The sequence below is a fragment of the Nicotiana sylvestris genome, chromosome 8 (genome assembly GCF_000393655.2).
Source record: "Nicotiana sylvestris chromosome 8, ASM39365v2, whole genome shotgun sequence".
In the NCBI taxonomy this organism is placed as follows: domain Eukaryota; kingdom Viridiplantae; phylum Streptophyta; class Magnoliopsida; order Solanales; family Solanaceae; genus Nicotiana; species Nicotiana sylvestris.
The window spans coordinates 152,920,983-152,930,919 of NC_091064.1; the positions used below are offsets into that span (position 1 = coordinate 152,920,983).

General features: G+C 38.3%; 1 non-coding gene across 1 annotated transcript; it reads left to right on the top strand.

Annotated features, from left to right (window-relative positions):
- The first annotated feature begins 2,203 nt into the window (after positions 1-2,203).
- On the top strand, positions 2,204-2,310 carry LOC138876614 (small nucleolar RNA R71). The gene has a single exon (XR_011401959.1). It is a non-coding gene; the product is annotated as a small nucleolar RNA R71 (small nucleolar RNA).
- The last annotated feature ends 7,627 nt before the right edge of the window (positions 2,311-9,937 follow it).

Below are 9,937 nucleotides of genomic sequence, written 5' to 3' on the forward strand. Positions count from 1 at the left end.
TTGTCATACCTCATTTCTTGGCACTACCTTAACTGGACTTACCCAAGGGCTATCTAAAATTGGGTAAATAATACCTGTCGCTAGAAGCTTGACAATCTCCTTTTTCACCACTCCTGCTTTGCAGGATTCAATCTCCTTTGGGGTTGGATTATTGGCTTGTAGCTATCTTCCATGAGGATTCTATGCGTACAAATTGCTGGACTAATCCCTTTGATATCCTCTACAGTCCACTCTAAGGCTCCTTTGTGTGCTTTTAAGACTTGAATTAGTCTTTCTTCTTGTTCTGCAGGCAAAGAAGATTAAATAATTACTGGAAATAGTTCCTGCTCAAGATAAACATATTTTAAATAAGAGGGAAGAACTTTGAGTTCAATTTTTGGTTTAACTTCTTCTAATTGCATCTCCTTATCCTCCGAATCTTTTTCCAGTATTTTAGCTTCTCTCCTAGTAGTGGGATCATCATCTTGTGCGGTATCTGATTCGGTCAAACATCTTTCCATTGAGTCTGAAATTAATTGATCATCTTTGAATTTATCTGCAAGATCACTAATCATGTCAATAGAAAAGCATGAAGATGATGCCTCATCTCCTGAAAATTTTAGTATCTTTTGCATATAAAAAATGACTCTTTCTTCATCAACTCTCAAGATTAGTTGCCCTTGATGAACATCTATGATTGCTCTTCCTGTAGCAAGAAATGGTGTACCCAAAATTATCGGTTCATCAGGACATTCTTTCATTTTAAGTACTATAAAATCTACAGGGAAAACAAACTTATCTACTCTTACAAGCACATTTTCAATTATTCCCTTAGGTTTCTTAGTACTTTGATCTGCAAACTGAAGAGAAACACCTATGTCCTACATTTCACCAAGATCCAATTTTCTAAAGATAGAAAATGGCATCAAATTTATTGAAGCTCCAGAACCGCAAAGTGCTTTTTCAAAATATATACCTCCCAAAGTGCATGGAATGGTAAAACTGCCAAGATCACCAAGTTTTTGTGGTAGTTTGTTTTGAAGTATAGCATTGCATTTTTAAGTAAGCATTACCACAGAAACTTCTTCCAATTTCTTTTTACTTAACAAAATTTCTTTTAAAAATTTAGCATATGAAGGCATTTGCAACAAAACATCAGTGAAAGGAATATTAATATGAATTTGTTTCAAGATTTCCAAAACTTTGCAAATTGACCGTCAAGCTTTTCTCGTTTCATTTTTTGTGGAAAAGGAATTTCAGAGGTGGGGCAACCATTTTTTCAAAAAAATTTTCTTCCTTATTCTTTATTTCTTTCTCCTTTGATGGTTCAGATGATTTTTCAATATTCTTATCCTTGTCTACCTGTTGTTCTGCCTGGTTCTTTTCTTGTCTGTCTGCATAAGGTTCATCTAGTTCCTTACCTGACTGTAAAGTGATGGCCTTAAGGTGCTCCTTTGGATTTTTCTCTGTATTTCTTGGTAAGGGATCCTGAATCTTTTCTAACACAAGAGCTTCCAATTGGCTTAATTGAATTTCCAAATTTTCGAGGGATGAATTTTGGCTTTCCATCTTTTCATCAGTGACCTTAATATACTTGTACAAAAGGTCATCAAGACTTGGATGAGCTTGTTGGGGCCTCTGCTGGTATGATCCTGCTTGTTGATATGGTCCTGCTTGCTGATAAGGTCTGTAACTCGGTTGCCCACAATTTTGACTCTAGTATCCCGGCGGACCTTGTACCTATTGTTTCTAGAAGCTTTGAGAGTTTTTTGCACCATTTGAGTTACTCCACTGAAATCCTGGATGCTTTTGTTCCATTGGACTCCCAAAAGGATATGGCTTGTAACCGATGACATTAACCTGTTCATTCGTTTGATTGGTTGCTTGACGTTCATGGTTCTGGTAGTTTCCTCCGCACATGTCACAAGCCTCAGATTGGTTTGATTATTGTGTATTCACCTGAAAAGATTCAAACTTTTATGCCAAAGAAACAATCTCATGCGTTAGTGTATTTAAAGCATCAACCTGATTTACCGTAGCAGCCTTTTTAATGATTACACGCTCAGATGTCCATTGGATAGCATTCTCAGAAATTTCATTCAATAGTTGCAATGCTTCCTCTGTGGTTTTACCCATTACAGAACCTCCTGCAGTTGCATCTATCACATTTCTAGCAGAGGGTTTTATCCCGTGATAAAAAATATACAATTGCATATGTTCAGGAATGTCATGGTGTGGACATTTTCTTAACATTGCTTTTAATCTTTCCCAAGCTTGATAAACTAACTCAGTGTCAGTCTACAAGAAATTAGATATGTCTTGTCTTAACTTTGTTGTTTTAGAAGCAAAAAAATATTTGTTTAAAAACTTCTGAGTCATCTGGTCCCATGTCGTAATGGACCCTTGAGGCAAACTTCGCAACCAAGTCTTGACATCTCCTTTTAAAAAAAAAGGAAATAGCCTTAACTTGATAGCTTCAGGAGGTACTCCATTATACTTAGCAGATTCTACAAGTTCTAGAAAATCAATTAAATGATTATATGGGTCTTCACTTGTATCACCAGTGAAGATACAACATTGTTGAATTGTCTGAATCAGGCCGGTCTTGATTTCAAAGTTGTTGGCTGCCACTGGGGGCTTCCTGACACTAGATTCACAGTTGAAACGATCAGGTCTAGCATAATCCTTAAGGATTCTGTTTGCTGGCCTTGACGCCATTTCATCAAATTGCTCCTCTACATGGGCCGATGGTGGGATCCCAAGTGGGTTAATGTCCTTTGCTTTCTGGTTTTCCATTTCTTTACAAGATGCTCCTTGGGAAAACGATGTTTGTTCTTTCCTGCGCAATCGAATAAATCTTTCAATTTCAGGATCGTAACTGATCAACTCTTTTGTAGAAGAGCGGGTCATAAACTACTTAAAATTCTTAAGTAAAGAAAGTACAAGAAAAAAAATAAGTATATAAAAATTACAAAAATGACAAAAATAGTAGGTGCTAAGCAAAAATAATTGTACGATAATTTTATTATCTATAGAGAATAATAATATTATACTCAAACTTACAATAAAATAGACATAAAGTAAAACAAAATGACGCAACAGTGAACTACGACAAGAAACAATACTATAACACTATTATATATGGACAAAAGTAATTAGTGATAATACATATAGTTGGAATGGTCATATGAATATTTTTCAGTAGTAAAAAAAAAACTTCAATGTGAAAGAACTAACAATAGTATAACAGTTATAGATATACATGTTATAAAAACAGTAAATAGTAGTTATAACACTATTATTATGATAAAGGAGAGAGTACTAATAGCAGTATGTATAATTTGCTAAAAAACAGTTAATGATGGAACTAGTAGGAAGAAATAATACAAAAAAGAAAAAAAAACTTTTACAATACCATTATGAACATAAACATTACATTAGGATTAATATCACAGTAGTAGTTATAGCACTTGATTAGTAAAAATATTAACTAAAACAAAAATAACATTAATAAATTCTCAAATTAGTAACAAAATATTTAATCTGAAGTAGATGTATGTAAATCTCCGACAACGGCGCCAAAAATTTGACGAGGCCAATGTGTATAGGATTTTCCTGCTCGTGCTTTGTCAAATTCTAGTATAGTTTATGATATCGTCCCATAGAGATTGGAACATCTATGCTACAGACTTTTAATATTTCAACTACTATTTGAGAGAATTAGATTGATCAAAAGTTTGTGAAATTAAAACTTGTTAAATACTTAACAAAATTAAACAACTTTCGAAAGATTTGTGATTTAAAAGGGTTGGAAATCGTTGAACTCACTTGATAATATATTATAATAAAATCTCACTTTCTACATGTATTTCTCTAAAGGATAATTGCTTATTGCTAATTCAATTATATCTTATCTCACCAAGAATTAATCAACTAATAACACTCTGTGTTGTAATTAAATGAGTTAAAAGTGGTGACGGTTAAATCAAAATATCTTCTGGTTTGAATTGTGCTAAAAGATAGTAAAAATTTCGTAAGAATATCAATACTCCTGCGACTACAATTTCTCCGTGAGAATTAAAATTGAGGCAAGCAAGTTTACTGACTTTTAATAATAGTTTACTAATAATCACTCTCACTTCACTATTTTATTCAATAGTTACTATACATTAATTTTGCTCCGTGAGAATTACAAAATTAATATAAGAATTACTTAAAGATAAAATATATAGAAGTGATAACAATGATTAGTTAAAAACTATTATTATAGCACAATATAAAATATAAATAGAAAGTTCCAAATCAAGAATGTCTTACAGCTGAGATAGTATATATATATATATATATAAATAGAAAGTTCCAAATCAAGAATGTCTTACAACTGAGATAGTATTAATATATATACATATATATATATATATATATATCAAGCTTCATCAACTATCCCAACAGAAGAAGTTACTCCATTACTGTCACGACCCTAACCCCGAACCCGGTCATGATGGCGCCTCTCGTGAAGACAAGGCCAGCCAATCTAACACAACTCATCCTTTTAAGCAGTTAAATAGCATAAAAATAGTTTAAACATGATTTAATAGCAATAGCTAGCGGAAATAGAGATAACAAAGTGGAAATCCATTCCGACACAGCCCTAACCAGGGTGTCACAAGTCATGAGCATCTATGATACTAAATCCTCAAATGTAACTACAGAGTTTCAATTACTGAGCTAGAAACATAAAGGAAATAGATAGAGAGGAGCTCCAGGCTGCGAACGCCAACAACTACCTAAAGACTCCTCGAAGATCCGTCTGAAGCTGGAATGAATCAAAACTCGAGAGCGGAACCAGTGATGCCTGAATCTGCACACTTGGTGCAGGGAGTAATGTGAGTACTCCGACCTAGTGAGTAATACATATAAATAATGACTGAAAGTAAGAAAACACGTATACACAAGGTATTCTATAATGAAGTAGTTAAATAAGAAATTTGCAAGCAGAAAAACCAATGAAAAGGAGAATAAAATACTTCTACAACAATTAAACAGGTAATTGACAGACAATTTAGATAAAGTAAACACATAGAAGTTCGCCCCTCAGGCACAACATCAACAATCTCCGCCCCTCGGGCTTAATCTCACATCACAATGGGTACCCGCACTCACTGGGGGTGTGCAGATTTCGGGAGGGGCCCCTTACGGCCCAAGCGCAATAACAAGCCATCTCGTGGCATCAAATCTAGGCCCTCGGCCTCATATCAATCAAGCCACCTCGTGGCGTATATGTATCTCAGGCCCTCGGCCTTAAATCAGTATCAATGTTCCTCACAATATAGGCCATCGGCCTTGCTCAGTCCAAAAATCATCACAAGCCCCTCGGGAAATAATAAAAAAATAGTGTTTTCAGTCCAAACTTCATTTAAAATATCATTCAAGTCTTAAAAACTGAGAAAGAATGGCTGAATAGTAAAATAGTGGAAATTATCAGGACTGAGCTCAAGTAATAAGTCAAAACAGTGAGGAAATAGCAATAAAAATCCCCGAAAGGTTCAAATAGTTGGCACGAAGCCCAAATATGGCATTCAACTCAAATAGTGATGACAACAAACAGTTTATAATCAAATACGTGGTAAAAATCATCAATCGGGACGGACCAAGTCACAATCCCAAATAGTGCATGACCCCACGCTCGACACCTGGCGTGTGTCTCACATTAATATAGCACTACGATGTGAAATCCGGGGTTTCAAACCCTCAGAGCATCATTTACAATCATTACTCACCTCGAACCGGCAAAATCTCTAGCTCGCGACGCCTTTGCCCCTCAAATCGGCCTCCACGCGCGTCGAATCTATCTAAAATCATAACAAATACGTCACAATATGCTAAGGGAACCAAGCCCGAGCGAAAACAATCGAAAAATACCGAAAATCCCGAAATTAGCAAAACCCGCCCGGGCCCACTTTTCGAAACTCAGAAATTTTTACATCATTAGATTCCTTATTTCCCCACGAGTTCATACATATCAAAAGTTTTCAAATTCAACCCCAAATGGTCCTTCAAATCCCAAATCAAAAGTCCAATTTCTCAAGCCCTAGTTCTTCAATTTTAGGCTTAGTTTTCATGTTTTTCTAGGTGAAATTCACATAATAATCGAGTTTTTAGTCCAAGAATCTTACCTCCAGGTGATTACCCTTGAATCCCTCTTCAATCCTTTTCAAAAATCTCTCAAAAGGGGCTATGGGTGAAAATAGACCCACATTCGCGAACAAGACGACTTAAAAACATTCTGCCCAGGCCTACTTTTCCTTCATCGCGATCGCGACAATTCCCTCGCGATCGCGAAGAACAAATTTTAAACTTCCCAAAATAACTCTATGCGATCGCGTAACACCCATCGCGATCACGATGATTTTTCAAAATTACCTTTCGCGAACGCGTACCTTCTCCTGCGAACGCGATGAACAAACGCGACCTCAGACCAGTTGACCAAAAAACCCTACGCGATCGCGACCATACGCACGCGAACGCGATACACAACCCTCTCACACTGTGAGATCGCAGGACCTACTTCGCGAACAAAAAGAACACTCAGACAGCCTCCTCAAATCCCACTACGCGATCGCGAGGCTCCCTATGCGATTGCGAAGGGCAAAAAATCCTGCACAACTGAACCTGCAATTTTTCTGCAATTTTCCAACTTCAAATGATCCGGAAACTCACCCGAGGCCCCCGGAACCTCAACCAAAATCACCAACACATCCTAAAACCTTATTCAAACTTGTTCCAATCATCAAAACACCTCAAACAACATCAAATTACCCAAAACACATCGGATTCAAGCCTAAGTTTCTAAAATCTTCCGAAATACGCTTTCGATAAAAAACCTAATCAAACCACGTCCGAATGACCTGAAATTTTACACGCACGTCCCAAATGACACAACGAAGCTACTTTAACTCTCGGAATTTCATTCCGACCTCTATATCAAAATCTCACCTATCAATCGAAAAATGCCGAAATCTCAATTTCGCCAATTCAAGCCTAAACCTTCCACGGACTTCCAAAATACATTCCGATCACGCTCCTAAGTCCCAAATCACCTAACGGAGCTAACCAAATCATAAAAATTCCGATCCGAGACCATATACAATCAAGTCAAATCTTGGTCAAACCTTTCAAATTTAAAGCTTCAAACTAAGAATTGTTCTTCCAAATTCATTCTGATTTTCCCGGAAACCTAAAACCAACGATTTACATAAGTCATAATACATCACACGGTGCAAGTCATGCCCAAGAACTAACGATCAAAGTGCAAAAGCTCAAAACGAAGGGTCGGGTGATTACATCCTCCCCCACTTAAACATACGTTCGTCCGCGAACGTGCCCAGAGTTGTTCTAGAAGCCAACAATTGCTGAATAACTTTACCATACATATACCCGGGGGTGATCCCATGTCACCCTATCTCATATAGGTCCGATAACGCATTGTAACTGAAATTACACAACCCAATCTAGCCCATAAACCATAGAATCACATTTTCACTTCTGAAACCATCAATACGATCAAAACCTCACACCTATACTCTAAATAGGCCCGAACCAGCTGTAATAACCCATGCCTACAACCTCAGGTGCATTTATCCGACATACCACATAACTCAAACACATATAGCGATAACTTCCATTCACAGCAGCTGCACACAATGCCCGAATACCGGTAGAAAACCTCTTATCAACTAAAGTTTCATTCCAACACTTTTATATATACTAAAAATGATAACTAAAACACGCAGTAAGCCATAACCATTTCTTAGATCAACCATTCATGAAGCCACTTCTCCTTGGCAATTACCAGGGCAGTTTCCGAGCCGAACCTCGATATTATCCTTCTAACACGCTGAAATTGAATCCGTCCGCATTCATTAATGATCCCAACGATCTCCTCTAATCCAACACACTACTCTGGAGATATAACACATTAATACAGGCCTAAGCCACAACTTGTACAATACGCGCACCAATAGGCGACAGTCCGAACATACTCAAATCATGAAAACGACTTAAATGAAAAACTTGTACCTCAAGCTCACCAGAACCACCACAACACAAGGCTGAGGACCTGTATCACATCATAGAAATAGAACACACGAATCTAACCCAAAGGATCATACCTCCACACAATCTTCGCTGCAATGCGCACACGGCTCCACATGAAACACCACAAGCCATTATGCTCGAAATCGACAACCACACACAATTTGATGTCTGGAACCACAACAAATCTTTACACCCACGGTGAAACAAATAACATATACCACGCAAACCCGATAGGACATAACCGACACGTCATTCACCGAGGAACCCCCAATTACTCTTCCCGCTCGACTTCCACTATGAACCCCCAATGGAACCGCACCATATGTGCCCATAACCAACAAATCATAACACCTCGTAGCACAGAAAGGTAACTCATAGGTCTCCCCAGATCACTAATAAGCTCAACAACGGTCGAATCAACACCTCCCTCAATAATGCAATTCGGAGCCAACCAAGCTGACTCAAGATAGAACACTTATCCACATTGGCCTGCCAACGAACTCCTTATCAAGGAAACCTGAAGCTGCTCCTTCCACCTCTATAACTCTGTCGGTGCCATACGATGCGGTGCCTGACACCAAATCAGTACCGAAATCAACAACCTTGCCCGACAACATGCCCGACCATAAAAAACACATCCGAAAAGTCCCTCACCACCGGAACTGAATCAATGGTAGAGCCTCAACACTGACATCCATCATGAAGGCCCAAATAAGAAAGACAATCCTTCCCAGCCGTCCATTGGGTCTTCGAAATATAAAACCACTCTACTAGGACATAATCTGCCACACCTCGCCACTCAATCCGTGGCATATCCGGCATAGCCCATAGAGCAATAGTCCAGAATAACCCAACACGGAGACAATCAGTCCGAACCTAATATCACATCCAAAATCTAACATACTCAGCACAAAAAAATCCGCTCGGGTCTCCAAACCCCGATAGTCACTAAATAGTGCTGATACACGCGATCCACAACCACAACATAGCCTGAACATGAGAACTCCCAGTCTCCAACTCCATATAGCAAATGAATCATCATACATGATCCCAGTTCCGCCGTCCGAACGCATACCACACCTCAAATACCCAATCATTCCGCGAAAGATACTCTAGATTTCCCCCTTTGCCACCAAGCAAACCCGATTATCAGCAGTCGATCTAACAATAAAGTGCCGCAATACTACCGAAGCACCATCAACTTAACCACATTGCCTTTCCTGAAGCATATACCCTCGTCAAATCACTCCAATTAGCAATACCATTTCCTTAATCATCTGAAGATCATTCCTCTATCATCTAAAACTGCCCGTGTTGTCTAAGAATTTTATGACCTTTCTTCAGGACCGAACCACAGCCTTACACACGCAATTCTCAATCATTTACAACATACCACATAACCCATACCATCCTAGGATAACCATGAGAACTCGTATCCCTTCCGAACCGCAAGCAACTATGCATTCCACTAGCCAAGAACTTCCCCCATTCCATTTGCACAACACTAACTCATCAGGACTAGATCCTTCTAACTCAACCGAGCTACGCATGTCACTAAAACCCCAAAAGAAATGCCACAAAAAACCTGCAGAGACTTATTACCCCATAAGCATCCAAAGAGCTAATCATATCCTTACTATACCGATCCGACCCACTACCAAGCTATATCATTTATCCGAGTTTCCTGCTGATTCATCTTTAACTTGATATTCCCTCTTGCCGTAGCACCACAATTCCTCAACCCAGGCTCACCACATGAGACCCAAGCATAAAACCACACTATCTAAAACCCATAAGCCGCTAAATACTCTCTTAAATATTCCCAAAAACACCACATTCCAAAATACTTTCTCTGAAGAGA